The sequence below is a fragment of the Antechinus flavipes genome, chromosome 1, assembly GCF_016432865.1.
Source record: "Antechinus flavipes isolate AdamAnt ecotype Samford, QLD, Australia chromosome 1, AdamAnt_v2, whole genome shotgun sequence".
NCBI lineage: Eukaryota > Metazoa > Chordata > Mammalia > Dasyuromorphia > Dasyuridae > Antechinus > Antechinus flavipes.
In genome coordinates, this window is record NC_067398.1 from 666,072,617 (window position 1) to 666,094,820 (window position 22,204).

The 22,204-nt window shown below is 38.2% G+C and overlaps 1 protein-coding gene across 3 annotated transcripts in view; it reads right to left on the reverse strand.

Moving 5' to 3' along the window:
* The window catches only part of LOC127545031 (cytochrome P450 4F3-like), a 98,302-nt gene that overhangs the window by 49,589 nt on the left and 26,509 nt on the right, over nt 1–22,204 (reverse strand). The window contains exon 1 of one of the 3 annotated variants that reach the window (XM_051972054.1): nt 15,654–15,674. The exons of the other annotated variants lie outside the window; for them this stretch is intronic. The gene's annotated coding sequence lies outside the window, so the exon portion shown is untranslated. Of the gene's footprint in view, nt 1–15,653; nt 15,675–22,204 lie in introns of those variants that run through there. 3 annotated transcript variants of the gene reach the window in all.

A 22,204-nucleotide genomic window follows, 5' to 3' on the forward strand; every position in this document is an offset into this window, starting at 1 on the left:
AGCTCCATTTTTAAAATTGAGGAAAATGAGGCAGACAGAGAGTTCAGTGACTTGCTCATTTGTATAACTAGACTATCTCTAAGGCCAAATTTGAATTCAGGTTTTCCTGGCTCCAGGTCTATCACTCTATCTGCTCTGTCATTTAGTTTGGAAATATATCCAGGATTCTCTCTATATACAAATATTTGCAAACAAAATTCAGTTATAAAACTCCATGTGGAACTTAAATCACAGTTTAAGAAGCTGAGAACATTTGTCAGGGCTGATGAATCAGAGATTCCTGTTTAGGTATGGATGTTGATGGATACTCTTTGTGAGTATCCTACTCTGGGAATCTGCTGGTCTAATTCTAATCTAGGTCTCCAGTTAATTACTATAATTATTCAGAAAGTTTAATAATTGTAGATTTGGAAGAACCTTATAGGTCAACTAGTCCAATTATTCATAATTAATATGGAGAGATTTGTCACTATGACTATTGTGCCTAGGTTAGGGAATAAGAGTTCCAAAGACTGAGGTCCTAAAGTACATAGATCTTTTACCTCCTTCTTGCCTCTTCCTAGAGACTAGGTTTGAAAAAACAGATCCAGGGCTTCTATCTCTTGCTCCCATCATGGCTTTCTTGGCATAGAGACTCGCAATGAATGCCAATATATAAGGTGCAAAAGTGTGTTCTATTTAAAAGAATAAGAATAAAAAGTGCAATGATTGGAAAGAAAGGCAGCCATCAGTTTTTCATGTCTACCCAAGACCAGAGACAATGCCCATACATTAATCGTGAGGGTCTTTTTGGAGGCGTGTTTCATAACTGGAAGAATGCTGCACTGGCTCCACTGTCAGCCACAGCCCATCCTCTGCTCTGAGGATGAGGTCTGCCTTTCTTCGGGGGAGACTCTGATGAGGGAGGATTCGAAATCGCAGCAAAGTGAGGGCCACCACAATCTTCATCTCAGACATGGCGAAGTTCTGGCCAATGCAGTTTCTGTTCAAGGTGGAGGAATTTTAAAGTCAAACTTCTTCTGGGGACACTGCCCCCTCCCTCACATCACTGATGATGGGGTCTCCCCAAAGAAGTGGGGTCTCTTTTGGAGCTTTGGTGCTGCCCACACTGACCTAGAGGGATGAGGATATCTCCCATGAATTTAAATGGGACAGCATAAGTTCTGATCTCACCTGGGTCCAGCTGAGAAGGGCATAAATGCCAGAGGTGACATCTTCTGAGTGTTTTGAGGATCAAAGCGGTATGGATCATAGACCTGGGGGCACAGGGACAAGTTTATAGGGGCTAGTAGAGTTTATTTCAGGGTCACATCCACCCAAAGTCAACAGGCTTCTTCTCCCAGAATAGGATCTTATTTAGATTAGAGAAAAATCTTCATCAGGATAAATAGCTCTCACCTCCTATTCTCCTCTGATCTGCTATGAAAGATTTGCCTGGAATGTTCTTTTTGATCTTTTTGGGGCTCAGTTTCATCTCATATAACTATTCTTAACCCCTAGCTTGGACTTCCTTGGGAATAAAGGGTTGGGGTTTGTACCTCAGGGTTGGGCCACACTGTTGGGTTGTGGTGAGTTCCAAAGATGCTGATGAAGCATACATTTCCTAATAGGTAAGGAGAAGAGAGAAAAGGGAGAGGATCATGGATATGGCCCTCTACCTTCTTCAGTATGATTGTCTTTGACTCTCTAACCCCTTCAGTGTGATTAACTGGGCCCCTTCCTATGGTAAAACCCACCAGCTTCCAAGTTCCATCTTCTCTGTCTCCAAACTTTTCCCTCTCCCATTCTTTGACTCTGCCTCCTATTGCTATCTGGATTGGGTCAAGGCACCTTTGGGAATAATTCGACTATCAGGTAGTTTGATGTCCTTGGTGCATCGGCGTAACACAGAAGGAACTGGTGGGTGCAGCCTCAGGCTCTCCTTGATACACATGGTCAGGAAGGGCATCTGGGATAGATCATCCCTAGAACAGAAGAACTGTCAGCTCACCCCCATAGATGGAAGGGGAGGACACACTCTTTCAATTCTTGTGGAAGAGGCAAAGGGGGTGATGAGGAAGGAGTTAACTTGAAGGAACATGTTAATTAGAGCTTGGGGACTTTAGTAATCGGAAATTGGGGGATATTACAAAACTATGGATGATCAATAGAGGCTAGGATGTGGGAATGGGGCTTTAACATAGAAAATCTCCCTATGTTAAGTTAAACTGAAAACAGCCATAGATTGGGGAACTTAACTATCTAGGGTGACCTTTCTATTTCATTTAGTATGTGGGAAGTTGTTTCTGTAAATGGAAACGATCAAGTTCTTTTTTTGTCATTGATTTCCAAAGATTAATTTCAACCAAATTGGTGTGGGCACAAAGCAGTTGAGTGATGGTGTGCAGATTTTAGAGTAAGAAGATGGGAATTTGAATCCTTCCTCAGTAACTCTTGGCATAAGATAACCTCAGTCTCCCTCAGTTTCTTTATCTATAAAATAGAGGTTATGAGGGTTGTTGTAAGGCTCAAAGGAGAAAACATGTAAAATTTTTGGCTAGCATTAAAGAGCTATATAAATGCTAGCTTTTGCTAGTAGCTGACTACTCTCATCACCGGGAATCCTGACCCTATGCTTCCAACCCCAGTCTCAGACTGTAGTAACCATTCAATCTCTTCTGGTTGACGACCTCTCAGGAGTTCTTCTATCTCCTGGCGGCAGTGGTCCTGATGTTCTTGATGCTGGGCCAGGTTATAGAATACCCAGGAGATGCCACTTGCAGTTGTATCATGCCCTAGGAGGGAGGGAGAGGAAAAAAAACTTAGAAAGGAGTTAGGGTGGTTAGAAACACCCATTGCTAGACTAAAGCAGGAGAAGAAATATACCCATATGACTAAGTCATTATTAGTCAAAGAAGAGGTCAGAGAGCATCATACTAGGGCTAATCAGGATCCCAACAAAGAATCTCATTTTAACCACAGGAACTCTTGTCCCTCCATCTCCCTCTGTCCCCTTACCTTCAAACATGAAGGTGTCAGCTTCTGCTCGGATGTCCTTATCTGACAAAGACTTCCCATCTTCATCCTGGAATAGGTCCACATTTTGGGGTTTTGGGATTTCTATTTTACTTTGTATGACTCTCCTCCTGGGACCTATACAGCACTTCCACTATATTCAGGCATTTCAAATATACCTACCTAGAGTCACTGAATTTCCCTAGAACCTATTTAATTGACCCTGTGAACTTGTCACTAAGTCCAGAAACATTGGCTATACTTAAAGCCATCCTCTGGATTTTTATACCTCTTACAACTTGGAGGTACCCAGAAGTTTGTAGAAGTGTCAGAAACCACTCAGGTCCACCTAGAACCAAACTTCTATAAGGTTCCTGCAACATTTACAACCATAGATTCTTGGATTTGAAAAGATTTTACACGAATCTCATCTACTTTTAGAGATGTATGGAATGCTCTCATCTGGGGTTCTTAAGCTGAGGTATATGTTTAAAAAATTTAACATAATGGGTTTCTTTTGTTTTCCCATGTATTTTATTTTATGTATTTAGAAATGTTATTCTTAAAAGAGGTCCATAAGTTTTTTGTTGTTCAATAATTTCTGACTCTTGATGACCCCATAGATCGTAGCATACCAGTATTATCCTTAGGATTTTCTTGGTCTTGTCATTTCTTTCTCCAGTGGATTAAGGAAAACAGAGTCCAAGTGACTTGACAGGTTAAATAAGCTCATAAGTGTCTGAAGCTGGATTTGAATTCAGATTTTCCTGACTCTAGGTCCAGGCCTCTATCTACTGTGTCACTTAATTGCCCAGAATATGTAGATTTCTTTGATGTACATAGAACTACCCATAGATGCTCTGGAATATACCTGGAATCTGAGAGATTCCACTAAGAATTGTAAAACAAGTCACAGGGATATGCCTAGATATAGTTAGATTGAACAAGATTGCCCTAATATGAGCAGAACTATTTCTAGACATATTAGAATTCTAAACACCCCACTGATGGGGTGGGAGACAAGGATATGTACATAGATCCAACAATAGGAATTCACCTATATTATCTGGAAATAGAGAGGAGGATTTGGCAATAGGGGAACTGGGCTCAAATCACAGGTCTGCTTTTTACTATTTGTAAGACTCTGGGCTGATTACTACCCAATTTGAGCTAGAGTTTCTTTATCTTTAGAACTCTAAAGATATTATTGATATATCCAGAACCAGTGCTAAAGATACCCCTGGTTATATCAGAGACAACTAGGTGTCACTGGATAGAGTCTAGGCCTTAAGTCAGAAAGACCTGAATTTAAATCCAATTTCAGACACTTAATAGCTCTGTAACTGGGTAAATTAATTAATCTTTTTTTGCTTCAGTTTGCTCACAGGTAAATTTGGAATAATAATAGCACCTACCTCTAGGAACTGTTGTGAGGATCAATGACATAAGACTTATAATGCATTTAGCACTTATAAGTGATATATAAATATTAGCTGTTATTCTTACTATTATGGTAAACTTCCTGATAATACCACAAGAACAATTCCAATAGAAGGGGAAAAAAGAGAGAATTTTTTCCTTTCCCTTCCTCACACAAGCACTTTTTAATATAATTCTGTAAAGGCTAGGGCTTCTGAGGAGAAAAAAAAAAGCTTTTGAAGGAGATAGCAAAAGTCAAGTATGGTTTTACTGAAGGCTCAAGTTATCTACCCCACCCTTAACACTGATCTCCAAGTCTTATACTACAGGACCATGGTATTCTCTCCACAGAGAAGCCCTTTGTATGCACCTGAATACCTCCTTTCCCTTTCCCAAGCTTATTAAATTTTATCCTCCCTACTCAGCTACTCATACACTTACCTTGGCCAGCAGTAGTACATCTATGAAGTCTGTGGTCTTGCCTTTACCCTTATTCTTGAGAAAGGCTTCTGGGCCTTGCTCAAAAAGAGCTTTTTTCCGGGCCTGGATAATAGTGTCTGTAAAGTCATGTACGAGGCGGCAGGCCTGGGAATAGCGTCTCCCCTCTGAGGTAAGGAAATACAGTCTATCCCAGTGTAGAAAAACCTGATTGAGACGTTTTGTTGAAAGGCTACTCAGCTCGAGGATGGTAGAGATGTAGGGACTTGGCTTCCTGAATAAAATAGAAAGAATAGGGTTAGGCTCTGGTCTAGACAGGAAGAAAATCCACATAACTCAGAAAAGAACTCAGACCAATTAATGTGCTTCCAAATTAATTCCACCACAAAATGACCAGTCCCAATCATTATCACTATCTTTCTCCAGTCTCAAACCAATTTTGGTCTCTACAATCCTATCCATCCTTCCTCCAAAAATTTCAGAACTAGAAGGGACCATTGAGACTTTTTAGAACAAATCTTAGTTGGAGAGGAATCCGTGATATAAGATCCCCCAAGAAATCATCATTTTATCCTTTTTTCTAAGAACCCCAAGTGAGGGGAAATTTACTATTTTCTGAATTTACAAATTCCACTTTTATTTTTACAAGTCTGTTAGGATTTTTTTTTCTTTTAATATCCAATCCAAATCTGACTTCTGGAATTTCCACTCATTATTTTTGATTATGCCCTTTGGTACCCCAAACAAATTTAATTCTTCACTTGTCAGCCCTTCCATTTACTTGAAGACAATTACCAATTATCCCTCCATTTGGTTCTTCAATTGAGGTTCTTAACAAAATTATCTGTAGTCCTTCATCATTCTAGCTGTCCATCTCTGAAAATATACATTTTTTCATAAAATGTGTGTTCTGGATAGAGAAATAGTGTGGGTAGAGAGGTGGACTAAGGCAATTTCTTCCCTTCTTCTTGAAACATACAGCTATTGGCCTAAATTATTATTTAATGGACTGTGATCTCAGACTCTCCCAGTCTTATAAGCTCTGGCATAGGCATGCCTAAGAAATAGGTAAAGATTTCTAGTCTAGACAAAGATAGAACACCTAGCTTCCACCTACTAACTCTAGCAAATTCATACACAATTGCACAATGATCAAGAAATCCAGTGAAAAACTATGGGAAATGGTTTCTCTCATCTAAGAATTGCCAAAAAAAAATTTGGACCGAATCCTATGACTACAGGAAATGGGGTTGCCAACCACATCAGCATCAGTACAAACAAGCAAACTTCCAGCACAATCAGAGATGGTCCTTAGATATCTATAACCTGTAAGGCTTTGTGTCTGGAAAAAGGGAGAGCACAGGATTCTCACAGAAATCTCCATGGTAGCTGGAAAAACTGCCAGGACCTTAGAAGCCAACAGGACTAAAATGGTGCAGCAATATTCAGATTAGTACAGATTAGGCAACCAGATTAGGGTCTCAAAGTATTTTTCTAATACTCTGTCTTGAAATGTTATGGGGGACCCTGAGAATTCAATACCTTGAACTTTAGAAATTGTAGAAGGCTTAACTTTGGGAAGTATAAAAAGATAAAGAATTCCTGGGGAATCAAGGTGAGTCTCATCAGGGTTTACCATCCTGCCTAGAAACTCAACAGGGATCACAGAGCTTCATTTGAAGAGCTAAAGCTGGAGAGATGGTTAATCTAAAGGAGACAGTAAGTAGGATAAAAATTTTTTCTAGATTTCAAAATACTCCAAAATATAGCCTAGATGAACAAGAAACAACTATTCTTTTAAAATTTTAACATTTTCAAATGACATGATAGGAGTTAAACAAATTAGAGAGGACTTGGAAATGTATTCATTTTATTCTGAGGATTGGAAAAGAGAAGAGAAAATAAAGGGAATATAGTAGCATCAAATGGAGAAATGAGGACATGGAACTTGTTATTTCTCATAATTAAGATACATGAGGAAGAGTATACTAACATGCAGAAAGGGCTTGAGGGAATAAGCATCATTTATCATAGTGCTTAGTACATGGTTGATAAGATTCATTGATTATTGATCAGATCAAACTCAGATCAATGAACAGAAGACTGTTGAACAGACAGATACACTCAAAGAGTTCGGTATAGAAATTTCTCAAATTCAAAAGAAAAACAAGATGGGATAAGAAGAAGGGTAAGTTAAAAAGAGACAAGACTAGGAAGGGAATAGTTACAAGCAAAATAAACTTCATCACCATGAAGAGATGATTAAAAGTGTAATGAAATCCAATGAAAACCATTCCATTGAATCCAATGAAATCATTCCATATGAGCATGTGTGGTGTGGTATAATTAATTGATGCAATTCCTACTGCATTTTGAAGGATGTGTAGACATTGTATAACTATTTTTGTCTACTTACCCTGCAATAAAGAAGAATATTTGTGATTGACTGTGGAACCAGAACTGAGATGCATTCAAGAGAGAGGTAATAGATTCAAGGCATTTTTTTGCATATGAGCATTGTTGGATTCATTTTGTTCGACTATTTATTTGTTGCAAGAGATTTTTTTTGTTTTAGTTATAAACTGGAGGAGGGTTTGGGAGAAGATGAAGCTTATTAATAATGATGCCAAAAAAATCTGAGATATTTTTAAATGCATAGAAGAACAGAAGACAGTTCAGAAAAAATCACTGACAAGCAACATAGTTTTTAAAGTAAAATTTGGATTTATATGTATATATTACATAAAAATAATTACATCATATATACAGTACATTGGACAGCTAGGTTATGCAGTCAGTGTTAGGGCTAAAAAACCAAAAACCAAAAACCAAAATAGCTATGATGTATATATAAGAAAATTCAGCCCAGAAGTCTGAGTAAATTCTTGTGTAAGGATAGTGTCCTTGTCATAGTGATTGACAACTGCCTATTTATAGAAATAATAATAATAACAATGGCAATGATGATGATGATAATGATAGCAGCTAAGTGGCACAATGAATAGAGTTCCAGACCTGGAAGCACAAATACTCATCTTTATGAGTTCAAATCAGACCTCAGAAACATGTTAGCTCTGTGCTCCTGGGCAAATCATTTAAAACTGTTTGCTTCAGTTCCTCTTTTGTCAAATGAGCTGGAGAAGGAAATAGTAAGAAAACTTCAAATGGGATCATGAAGCATCAGACATGAATAAAATGAGTGCACAACAAGTTGGGGATTTGATGGTTGGAAACCAGTCAACAACAGTGTTGTCTTAATTCAGTATTAACCTTGGGTATGCAGACCTTATGAAGAAATTAATGGTGTGAGACTATATTAGATGGAATAATGATTCACACATTATATTAAATGTACATATATTCCTATTATCTATCAATCATCACATCAACACAGCAAGACAATAAGAATAAATTTTAGAAGACAGTCTTCTTTCCAATGTAGCAGGACAGAAAATTATTCTATTATGATCCAAATAGAAAGGAGGCTACATTTTTATTCTGTATGGAATGTTATTATAAAACATCTTATCTTGTTACACACACACACACACACACACACACACACACACACACATATATATATATACACATATATACACACACACACACACACACACACACATACATACGTTGTTATTGTTGTTAATCATTTCAGTCATGTCGGACTTCATGACCCCATCTGAGGTTTTCTTGGTAAAGATACTAGAGTTGTTTGCCATTTCCTTCTCTAGTTCATTTTACATTTGAGGAAACTGAGACAAACAGGTTTACATAATTTGCCCAGGGTCATCCAACTAGTAAGTGTCTGAAGCCAGATTTGAACTCAGGAAGATAAGTCTTTCTGACTCCAGACTTTCAGCACTCTATCCATTATGCCACTTAGTTGTTTCTCTGTGTGTATGTGTGTGTCACAAAGATAACTGTGCCTTTGTTTACTTGAAACTTTTTTTTAAAAACAAAAGTTAAATATCTATTACGAGTCTCTTCTACATGGTGCTGAATATCTGTCTAAATCTATGACTACTGCACAAACCTTTGATAATGTACCCTCCTGGGATGTGGGAAAACTGGGACACTGATGCATTGTTGATGGAGTTGTGAATGAATCCAACCATTCTGGAGAGCAATCTGGAATTATGCCCCAAAAGTTATCAAACTGTGCATACTCTTTGCTCCAGCAGTGTTACTACTGGGCTTATACCCCAAAGAGATACTAAAGAAGGGAAAGGGACCTGTATGTGCCAAAATGTTTGTGGCAGCCTTGTTTGTAGTGGCTAGAAGCTGGAAATTGAATGGATGCCCATCAATTGGAGAATGGCTGGGTAAATTGTGGTATATGAACGTTATGGAATATTATTGTTCTGTAAGAAATGACCAGCAGGATGAATACAGAGAGGACTGGCGAGACTTACATGAACTGATGCTAAGTGAAATGAGCAGAACCAGGAGATCATTATACACATCAACAATGATACTGTATGAGGATGTATTCTGATGGAAGTGGATTTCTTTGACAAAGAGACCTAACTCAGTTTCAATTGATAAATGATGGACAGAAGCAGCTACACCCAAAGAAAGAACACTGGGAAATGAATGTAAACTATTTGCATGTTTGTTTTTCTTCCCAGGTTATTTTTACCTTCTGAATCCAATTCTCCCTGTGCAACAAGAGAACTGTTCGGTTTTGCAAACATATATTGTATCTAGGATATACTGCAACATATCTAACATATATAGGACTGCTTGCCATCTAGGGGAGAGGGTGGAGGGAGGGAGGGGAAAAATTGGAACAGAACTGAGTGCAAGGGATAATGTTGTAAAAAAATTATCCTGGCATGTGTTCTGTCAATAAAAAGTTATTATAAAAAAAAAGAAAATCTATTAAGGGGTTTACCTCATTGATTAAAGGTGTGGAATAAGTATAACTATTGTTTATTGTTAACATGCTTTACTTAACATGAAAGGTTAATGGAAAAAATAGTAATAAATGTTTTATATAAAGCACCAAAAAAAAAAAAAAAAGATAATGTACCCTCCTTACCTATTTGCTAACACATTATTCTGTTTCCTCATATCAAATCACATGGGGCCAACTGTGTTCCTTTCTGTATTTCCTTCTATTGCCCTTCCCCAGTCAATAGTCCTCCTTGACATATATGTTTCTTCTCTTAAATTACCTAGTCACCTGCCTGTGAAGAAGATATCCCCATTAGGAGAAGTAGAACTCAAACAAAAGAACCAGGAAGAGAATTAGAAGGGAGAAGATGTTTAATACTGAAAGAAAATGAAAACTGGAGACTCAGAAGGTGGAAAATTTGGTGAAGAAGAAGCAAAAAGAAATGACCCCCTAATTATGAGCTCAAGACTTGTCACTGGGGACTTGAATCAATAATACACAGCAGTGCCATAGTTAAATACCTGTTTTATGCGCAACCTGTCTTGGAAATGCTGACTTGCAAATAGTCAATATTGAAAAGTTCTCTAGTGCCTTCCCTTAAAAAGACTGGTCTGGGGAAGTGTCAAGGCAGTGTCTCTTAAGGAAGTAGGGCAGGAATTGAGACATTAAAGTCATGAGTAGCTACTTATCTGTGGGACACTAGTTACAGGATTAAGACCAGCTGCCCCTCCTTCTTAGCTGTTGCAGATCTCCTCCTTGGTACTGCACACTCCCAGACTGCAGTTCTACTTTCCCATGTACATATGGAGCCCTATCGTTTCCAGTTCCCGAGTCCCCACAGCCAAGACCCAGAAGGGCACTCACTCTTGACAGTTGCTATCATGACTGAAGATGCATTTCTGCAGGCTGTCCAAGGTCATGAGGCTGATGTGTTCAAACATGTCCAGGTTTTTTTTACCCCCAGCACACAGACGCCTCCACTTTTTCTGCTCAAAAGAGAGAGAAAGTATGGGACTAGCCTTCTCCCAGGATCTGAGGTGATGATCCCAGACCACAGAGAGGGCAAGAGGCAAACCTTGGTCATGGTCACTATATAATATATGTATCCTCCCCACCTATCTGCTAACACATTATTCTGTTTCCTCATATTAGATCACATGGGGCCAACTGTGTTCCTTTCTGTATTTCCTTTTATTGCCCTTCCCCAGTCAACAGTCCTCCTTGACATATCTGTCTCTTCTCTTAAGTTATCTAGTCACCTGCCTATCGAGAAGATATCCCCATTAGGAGAAGTAGAACTCAAACAAAAGAACCAGGAATGGGCTTTGGGCCCCCCTGAGAATGGTCATGGGAACAAAGAGAGCCAGCACTAGAAATTAGCTTTCTCCTGCTCTGCTCCTGACTTCCTGTATGTCCTCAAAGGTGTCTTGGGTATTCAGAACTTATCGACCATGTGAAAGGTGCCAGAGGATGCTGCTGCTTAAGAGTTCTGCCTCTCTTCTCAAGCCAGGCTACATATGGCAAGAGAGAGTGGATGGTGTGATGTCTCAGGGCCATACATTGCTAGCCATTTTAGTGCCTGGGTAAGTGTTATCAACCAAGCCTGACTCATATAGCAGTGACTCTCCCCTCAGCAGGGCAGGAAAGAGAGACTATGTGACTTGAGTGTGAGGTCATTGCTCAGCTTGATGGGGATTTGGATAACCTGAAGCAGGGAAAGAGTTGACTCCTGTTGCCAGCTGGTAGATTTTTAAAAATTTGAAATAATTATTTTTACTAAGTGGATTCTTAGTCTGTTGTTTCACTGCAGTTTCTATATTTGGAACCTTCTAAGTTTGTCGCCCTTTGGCAAAACCCTTGTCATCTTGTCCTAGTTACAGTTTTTCTGGGTCCACTGTCCCACCTGTTGTAACCCAAGTTGATCTGGGAATGAAGGTACTCAACGTAGGCTCTAGATGTGGTTGGTATTCCTCCCCCAGCCCGCTTGTAACCTCCCCAGGCTCACATGCATGATGTCTGCACTCTGGTTAAATAACTTCACATAGGGCTTGAGGATGTCAAAGTGAAAGGCTGGGGTCAACAGACGCCGGTGCCGGCTCCATTTGTCTCCTCCGCTCAGGAGTAGCCCATCCCCTGTGGAAGTGGAAGAAATCCAGGTTAAGCCCCTCAATTCCTTGCCCACCCAGAGCCCCAATTTAGACTCACACAGAGAGCCCCAGACCCGATAGCACCCCTTGTCCCCTATTTCCCTACTTAGTCTTGAGTCTTAAGTTCTTTAGTTCTCCATCTACCAACCCACCAAATCTCCATGTCCTACAACCCTTAACTGCCAGGATTGACAGCCCTTTAGTCTAAGGGAAATTGGGTACCTTTCCCCAAGGCCTTATCCCTACTTCCTGGTGTGACCACACTCATTACTTACCCAACCAGGGCTCCAAGAATCCATAGATGAATTGATCTTTGGGTGCAATCTGGGCTGTTGAGAGATAAATTTTTAAAAGGAGTGAATATATATGTGTATAAATGTATACATACACATATACAAATATGTTTATCTGTAAATATGTATGTATGCAGAATTAGCTTTATGAGTATGCTATATATTTATATAATGTGATATATATATATATATATATATATATATACATATATATATATATATATCCATCCCTATCTTTATACCCTAAGAGATGACAAAGTCCCTGGACATACATAGTTTGAACACTTCCACATGTAGACCAGACATGAGCTCACACAGAAGTTTATTCACTTCCTTCTAATTTCAACTGAGACACTCCTAGACATTATTCTGCACATAATTCCAAACACTCTAGACAGAACTGCAACTACAATCCCAGCCAGAGCAGATGCACCTTCTTGGACATGACTACAGACATAATCTAGGCATGATTCCAAACATGGAACCAGTCTAGCTCAGAAAGCTTAAGCATTTTCCAGACTTGACCCTTTAGATGGTTTCAGAAATGGTTTCCAATATACTGCAGGTATGGTCTTATATGACCCAAGAAATATCTCTCATACAAGGAAGGAAAGAAAGGGAAGAAAAGAGGAAAATCATTTATAAAGTGCCTACCAAGTTCTTTTATAAAAAGTATTCATTTGATTCTCACAAGAACCCTGTAAGGTATGTGCAATGGTTGTCCTCATTTTATAAATTAGGTAACTGAGACAAATAGAGATTAAATGATTCCTCATGATCACACAGCTGGTTATGTATTGAGTCATATCTGAACTCAAATCTTCCTGATTCCAGGCCCAAATCTTTATCCAACATACCACCAATGGCCTCAGATTGTGCATGGTTAGCACCATGGCACCAGACATTTCCAGGATGTGGTTCTAGATACATAGACCTAGATAAAAATCAGATTATCATTCCAGACTCACATCAGCCTGGTCCTATGCAACTCTAGATATGATTCTAAAAACAGACTCTGATTAGTTGGCAGGACACAGCACCATACAGCTAGAGACATGACCCAAAGAAGCATGCTGGAGATAAAACATTCTACAAGGTTTCTAGTCTACAACTGCTGCACTCAGCTATAGAATTATAGCATCAGAGATGCTGTTCTTACTCCCATTCATGTGGTTTATGATTTAATATAGACTGAGCCTTCTTGCTGCTCCTCAAGCATTTTGGCCAAGGCAGAGACTTTAGCAGCATCCAGAAGTATAGCATGGTTCCCCCATTCCCCAATAAGCACAGGAGTATTTTAGTGTCATATTAATGTACAAATCAGAAACCCTGAGGCTCATTCATAAATCTCATTGGAGTCAATATGGCATTTCTAGTGCATGGGTACAATCCTACCAAAAATGATGTCATGGGCTTTTCATCCATACTTTCTGCTTTTGGGGTAAGAATTGTGCCTTACAGTCTCTGAGTAGGGAAAGCAAATAATATCTTTTAGGATAAAGGGGGATATAAATGTCTGGGATGTAAAAATAAAAAGGCATAAAAACTCCTTTAAATAGGAGCAAATTTCAAATAAACTGCAAGAAACAATTTACAACATTTGCATTTCATATCTAGTACTTGCACATAGTAGGAATATTTAAAATGGAAATTGAATTTAATTGAATTTGCAGGGTAATTACTGAGGTACGAGGACTATCCTGCCCATCTCCATGCCTTTCTATTGCCTGTCATTGAAGCCTAAAATGCTCTCCTTCTTCATGCTCTATGGACAGAATGCTGGTCTTGGAGTCAGGAGACCTCAATTCAAATTTTATCTGAGACACTCAGATAGCTTGGTGATCCTAAGATGTCTCAGTCTCAGTTTCCTCTTCTATGAAATGGGAGTAATAATAGTATCTAACTTGTTTGTTGTGAGGACTGAGATCATATGCTATTTTCATTCATCACCTCTTAGATACCTGGAATTCTTCCAAATTTCAGTTAAGATCCTAGCATCTACAGCAGCCCTTGCAGGATTCTTTACTGCTGAGATCTGCATTTACTGTCTCTATGTAGTTATTTCCAGGTGGACTCCTTCTCCTTAGGATATGTGCACTTTGAAGGCAGTGTCTATGTTTGCCTTTCTTTATATTTTTAGCACTTGGCACAATACCTGGCATATAAGCTCTTAAAATAATTTGAAGTGGATTGATATTTTCTAGTGCCCACAAATAAAAATGCCAGAAAATCACTGAGTGTTAGAGTTAGGAGACAATATGGATTCTGTAGTCCAGTTTCTTTGTTTTAAGAGAGGAAAACAGATCTAGAGAAGGCAGCATGACTTGTCCAGTACCATGAAGCCAATAAGTTGTCATCCTAAAATCCAAACCATGATCTATGACCTCAAACCCACTGCTATTTCACTGTATCACACAGGAGGATACTAAGCAAGATTGAGCCCCACCTCTCTGCAACAGAGTTCCTGACCACACCACATATCTCTCAGATCTTTGGTGCTAACATTGTAATCCTGAGGATAAGTCCTCAGTGCCTGGTCTTGTTTGCAGATCTTTCTGCCCACAAGCCAGTGAATTCTGCTCAAAAGAAATAATCATTCCATTTCCCCCTCCTGTCCTGAACTTTGCTATTACCTCTCCTCTTGTCCTCTACTAATATTTCTAAGAACATGGAACTCTCTCCTTCCATATATCATTAAGTTCTCTGTTCCATCATGAAAAATGCTTTGATGAAAAAGGATCTTCGGGGCCACTGTAGCTTCTAACATTCTCCTTCATCCTTAGCTGCCCCAAATCCATATAGATCATTTCCTCTGCTATTGGCCAGAAAGTAGCTTTAAATATCTTTCTCTCACACCAGGGGAGACAGACACACTGGAAACAGTTCCAAACTTGTCCCCAACAGAGGAAAATGCCCTTTCTTTTTTCTTCAGTCATCACTTTTCTCAGTCTCCAGAAACCAAGGTGGGACTTAGTGGTCATGCAGTGTTAGTAGTGAATATGACATGGAAACAGAAAATGGAAAAGGAGAAAAGGAAGAAGTAAGGCAGAAAGAACAAGAAACTCTAGAATAATTGATGAAGACAGGGAGGCCACAGAATAAGAGAGGAAATAAGAGGGGACTATTAAAAAACAGATCATAGTCAGAGAGAAAGGACTTTATAAAGAAATAGAGGTGCCTACATGAGGCACTTAGTAATAAGTTGTTTAAATGGTTTGTTGAGGTAAAGAAAGAGAAGGAAGCCAGGGTGTTGAGAATAGAACTTCTGATTCTGGAGGTTCCCAGGATCTTGGTAAAATGGGAGCATGTGAAGGGTTAATATGACAGTATAGAAAACTAGAAGAGGGTAAGATGGTTAAGAAGGCCTGGATAGTGTGAGAAGGACCTTTAGAAGATCCTGGATACCTGAGGGGCAGGCTGGGACAGATGTTGCCAAAGTAACTTTGACCTTTAGAATTTTCATACCTGATGCAGAAGTAAGAGGCCGGATGTAGTCTGGGTGGCAGAGTGTAACTACTGGGAGGAAAGGTCCTACCCAGAGTAGAAAGGTCTCTCTAAAAGTGGCCACGATACTGAGAAGACGTACCAAATTTTCCTCTGTGAAGTCTATCTACAAACAAAACAAAGATCAGAGTCATAACTTGCAAATAGCCTTTGGAACCCACAAATTTTGTGGAAACCACAAATAAATTCCACCTCCTTCCATCATGGGAAACAGGGAAGAGAAATCTAAGTGATTCAGGGTAAGTGTTTTTTTTCTGGAGGCATTTTTTTAAAAAAATGAAATCATTATGAAATGAACTGTGGCATCATAGAAAGACCACTAGATTACTAAATAGTTAAAGATTCTTAGATTTGCTTGGGGTGAAGATGGCTGGGAAATCATTTGGTTTTACCCATATCCAGATAAGAATTCTTTTTGATAACACACTCAAGTGGTTCTCTAGCCTCTTGTTGAAGATCTACTGTGCAGAGGGAATCCATCAACTTCTGAAAGAGTCCAATCCGCTTTTAGAGAACTCTAATTTTTGGTAAACTTTTTCTGATAACCAAGAGTATTTTGACCTCATTCCAGCTTCCACTCTGATCTTAGCTCTGTCCTCTGGGATTAAATGTAGCAGATGGGACCCATCTACCTCATGACAGCTCTAAAAATGCTTAAACACAGTCATCATTTCCCACTAAGTTTTCTCTTTTCCAGACTGAAATCAGGAGGACCTGAGTTCAAATCCTACTTCAGATATATACTGGCTATGTGACCTTGGGCTTGTTACTTATTATCTCAAATGCTCTAGAGCAAAGCTTCCTTTAAAAAAAATTCCTTAGTTACATGTAAGAAACACCTTTTTTTTTGGTTATATATGTACTTTCTTTTTTTTTTTTTTGCACATTTCCTTATGAATCATGTTGGGAGAGAAAAATCAGAACAATATGAAAAAAAAAAAACACAAGAGAAAAAAATCCCAGAAGAAACAGAAAAAAATGAACATAGCATGCGTTGATTTACATTCAGTCTCCATAGTTTTCTCTTTGGATGTAGATAGCATTTTCTATCCAAAGTTTATTGGGATTACCTTGGATAGCTTTACCTCCGAGAAGAACCAAGTCTATCATAATCGATCATCACATAATCTTGCTGTTACTCTGTACAATGTTTTCCTGGTTCTGCTTGTTTCTCCCAGCATGAGTTCATATAAATCTTTCCAGGCCTTTCTAAAACTAGCCTATTCATCATTTTTTATAAAAAGATAGTATTTCAATGCTTTTATATAGTATAACTTATTCAGCCATTCCCTAATTGATGGGCATACACTCACTTCCCAATCCTTTGTCACCACAAAAAGAGCTCCTACAAACTTTTTTTGTACATTTGGGTCCTTTCCCACCTGTCATGATTTATTTGGGATAAAGACCTAGTAGTAGCACTACTGGAACAAAGATTATGCACAGTTTTATAACTCTTTGGACATTACTCCAAATTGCTCTTCAGAATGGTTGGATCGTTTTACAACTCCATCAATACATTCGTGTAGAACAAAACTTTTTAAACTGTGGGTCATGGCTCCATATGAGGAAATATAAATGAATGTAGGGGTCAAGAAATTATGATTTGTTATCTGTAAATGTTTGATTTGTATACCTATTTGACATATAAAATACATATCTGGGTTGTGCAAAAATTTCTTGGGTGAAAAGGGCTCATGAGTGGAAAAAGATTAAGAAGCTCTGCTCTAAGAAATTCCTTAAGAATTTCAATTACAAAAGAGGTATAACTTTCTACTGGTAAAGAAAGACTCCTTCCCTAGGAATTCCCTAATGAATAAAATCACAGGTCCAATCTTTATCCTTTGTATAAGATTATTTTAATTTTCAATATCAAGTTATTTTCAAATAGCTAGATGAATCTAGTTTACAGAAGAAATACAAATAATCAATAAACCTGGGAAAATATTCTAAATGACTAATATTAAGCGTTAAAACTTGGGGTTTTATCCATCAAATTGGAAAAGATAAAAATAGAAACAATAAATGTTACAGAAGCCATGAAAAGGCAATAAAATGAGATTGGTGGAATTTTGAATTAGTTTCATCATTCTGGGGAGCTATCTTTAATGGGACGAGAAAGTTCACCAAATTGTTCATACCCATTTGACCCAATGGTCCCCTACTGGATAAAGACCCCAAAGAAGTCAATGGTTTAAAGAAAGATCTTTTTACATAATGCACTATTAATCACACAACTCTTTTGACAGCAAAATCTAGAAAAAAATGGGTTGTGATTGTGTGAAAATCAATTGAATAAATTATTGTTGAGGAATATAATAGAATACTCACTAAAATAAATGATAAAAAGAAAGATTTCAGAGCCTTTACTGAATGCTCCCAAAGTAATTCATAGCAAAGAAAGATAATAATATATGCAGATATAAACAAAGTGACAATAAAGACTGTCCTACTGATTAGCATCAATGAACAATATCATTTTGAAAGGGCTGCTGCTGCTAGGTAGTATTTATATAGAATTTTAAGATCTGCAAATATTTAATTTCATTCTTTTTAAAAGTCCTGGGACATAGGAACTTTATTATCTACATATTGCAAATGAGACAATTAAGTCAGACTGAGGTTAACTGAGGTTAAGAGTCATCCAACTAATCAGTGTTTGTGGCTAAATTTGAACTCTGATGTTCCTGATTCCAGGATTAACATTCAACCCACCATATCACCCAGCTGCATTCTTTTGTGGCTCATTGAAAAATTTTCACTTCTTGACAATTTTCTGGAAGATCTTAGTCCTTTTTATTTCTTATTAGTATACTTTTGTCTGTAAAAAGAAAAAAGTTAGAAGGAAAGTTTATGATAGTTTTTTTTTTTCCACTGATGAAAGGGAGATCTAGAAACACCAGCTAAAAGGTAAGACAAAGAACCTAGTGGCCAGTAGAAGGCTCCTACAAAATTCAAGATGCTGTAGATGCTGAAACAAAGGCAGCTCAGAGGACTGGAGCTAAGGTTCATAAGTGTGATGGTGAAGAAGAGAAAAAAAAAGAGAAGAGATCATAGGATCTTAAATTTAGATCTGAAACCATAAGTACCTTAGGTACTTAATAGGACCTATTAGAATGACAGTAATCAAATTAGCACTACAATTCCAAGAAAACAGCCATCAATTACTTTTTGTATGACTCCAAACACCAATCCTCTGAATTTTCTATCTGAAACACTCTTCTCTGGCCACTACTGTCTTCTATGTGTTGTCTTTTCCTATGAGAAAAGACATAGCCTTTGAAAGCAAGGCTAATCTTATTTGTTTATATTTACATGTCCAGTTCTTGGCACAGTGCTTGTCACATAGTATATACTTTATTAAAGCAATTTCATTTAATTATTCATTGATTCATTTATTCCAAATATCTCATTTTGCAAAGGAAAACAACTCTGAGAAAATTGAAGTGACTTACTCAGGGTCCTATGGAGGAAGTAGTAAAGCCAAAATTAAAATTAGACTCCTCTCATAACAAATTGAACATGGTTTCTATCATACCAAATTATCTATGATTAAACTTCTGGAAAGATAAACCCCTTCACTTACTATGGTTGAGATGAGACAGATAAAGGAAAGAAGCAGAGCTCCTGAGGTCCTGTTAATTTCTGGGTTTTTTTTTTTCCGGAGGGTGATTAGGGAGAAAGATATTTAGACTTGGAAGGATGCAATGAAAATGGCAATTGGGAAGCTGAAATCCAAAATATTCATTTAGTGACCAGACTTAGAAAAACTTAGAACTGAAAGGTGTGAAAAATTTTGAGAATGGGATACATAGCTTACAACCAGAATTAGTCAAATGTCCTAATCTTCTAAAATGGGAAGGGAGTAGATTTTACAGACTACAACCCAGGGAACTTGATGTCTGTACTGGTAAAATTATCTATGACATAATTATAGTGAAGATTTTTCATTAAAGAAGGGGAGCAGTGATGATTAAAAACCATCTAGGCTTTACAAGATATATGTCATGCAAAACTTACTTGATTTTCTTTATGGGAAGAATTAAAAGGTGAGTAAAGGTAAGGAATGCCATAATAAGGATATACCTGTATTTCTTTTTTTTTTTTAATTATTTTAAAAGATATTTTCGAATCACATGTAAAAGTGCTAACAATAATTTTCAAAATTTTTAATTCTAATTTTTCTCTCTCCTTTTTATTCCTTACTCTTTGGGAAGGCAAGCAATTTGATATTAATTATACATGTAAAGTCATGCAAAGTGCATTTTCATATTATCCATGTTGCAGAAAAACCACACAAACAAAATGAAGCAGTAAAAATAAAGTTTAAGAAAAGTATGGTTCAATTTGCAATCAGAATTTATCAGTTCTTTTTCTGGAGATGGATAGCATTTTCATCATGTGTCCTTTGCAATTATCTTGTATCATTATTGTGATTAGAATAGCTACATCTTTCACAGTTGGTCATCTTTACAATATTGCTATTATTTCTGCTTATTTCATTTTATATGAATTCATATAAATCTTCTTAGGTTTTTGTTGGAATCCTTACTAACTGCTAAGTAATTAGAGTTGATCTAATCTTACAAGAAGTTGTTTTGGCCAGAACCTGAAATAAGGTACTAAGTAGAACTAATCAAGACAAGGCTTGTGTTCCCACCTTTACTCATTGGACTCCACAAGTATGCTAGCTTCACAAAGAACACTTTCTAACTTCAAGAGAGTTCACACCTCCCTTAAAGTCATTGGGCCAGAGAGCACTATGGGAGAAAACCCATAATCCCATTCTCTCAGAAGAGGCAGATAAAAAGCCAGCGATGAAGGATCTATGGCAGAATACATTTTTCCTCTTGGCTGGCTGATCGCGCTAGACTCGAGAGAAACGACTCTGCTGCAGAGAACACTTTTGGGATTTCAGTGGAGCTACGCCAGAAGCCCTCTCTCCGTGGCAAGTTGGTGCTGGGCTCCCCAGAAGGAGATAAGAGAGATCTTCCATCTCTGTTGGAGACAGAAGAAGGCAGAGGCAGAGGCTGAAGGACAGAACCTTTGGATTTGGAGACATCCGAAGGGCTCTAAGCCTCTAAACCGGCTGTGCCCAGAGAAGAACAAACTCCAACATTTGAACTCTAACATTTGGCGCCCAACGTGGGGCCCAAGGACCCTACTTTCACAAGAAGTCTCCAGTGACCAGGAACTGAGTGAGTACAACCTTTTTTGGCTGAAATGGGACAGATCCTAGGTAAAGAACCTCCTCAAATAGCAGACAAGTATAAATGTCCTAGGAGTCCTAGGAGTCATCTCTCTGTTACAGAATCACAGAATGTTGGAGCTAGATATTACATGTCACTAAATCACAAGGTCATAGGATCAGTTAATCAGCAAGCATTTATTAAATGCTTAATATGTTCCTAACATTGAAAAAAGTAAAAATAAGTTTCTGTACTCAAGAAGCCAACATTCTATAGGATTCTATAGGAGTCAACTCATATACGAGTTGAAGTCTACCTATTCCAACTTGCTCATTTTGTAAAGAATCAAATTCAGACAGTTAAGGCAATTTGTCCAAGCTCAAATAATGACTTAAGTAGCAAGCCAGAAATTAGTCCCTCTGGTTCCAAATATAGTGTTCTTGGTTTTTTCTAGTGCATACTAGCCTGTGTTATATTGCTATGTGCTCATGTAAATTATGTATAATGCCTCCCATATTGATGGATTTATGTATACCATGTATATCTGTTACAAAGTTCTGGCCCATATTAATGGATTTATGTGTACCCCCTCAGAAACCTCCTATGTTTTAAAACAAAAGAAAGGGGGAGATGTTGGAATCCTTACTAACTGCTAAGTAATTAGAGTTGATCTAATCTTACAAGAAGTTGTTTTGGCCAGAACCTGAAATAAGGTACTAAGTAGAACTAATCAAGACAAGGCTTGTGTTCCCACCTTTACTCATTGGACTCCACAAGTATGCTAGCTTCACAAAGAACACTTTCTAACTTCAAGAGAGTTCACACCTCCCTTAAAGTCATTGGGCCAGAGAGCACTATGGGAGAAAACCCATAATCCCATTCTCTCAGAAGAGGCAGATAAAAAGCCAGCGATGAAGGATCTATGGCAGAATACATTTTTCCTCTTGGCTGGCTGATCGCGCTAGACTCGAGAGAAACGACTCTGCTGCAGAGAACACTTTTGGGATTTCAGTGGAGCTACGCCAGAAGCCCTCTCTCCGTGGCAAGTTGGTGCTGGGCTCCCCAGAAGGAGATAAGAGAGATCTTCCATCTCTGTTGGAGACAGAAGAAGGCAGAGGCAGAGGCTGAAGGACAGAACCTTTGGATTTGGAGACATCCGAAGGGCTCTAAGCCTCTAAACCGGCTGTGCCCAGAGAAGAACAAACTCCAACATTTGAACTCTAACAGGTTTTTTTGAAACCATCCTGCTTGTAATTTCATATGGCACAATAGTGTTCCATCAGAATCATTTACCACAACTAGTACAGCCATTGCCCATTTGAT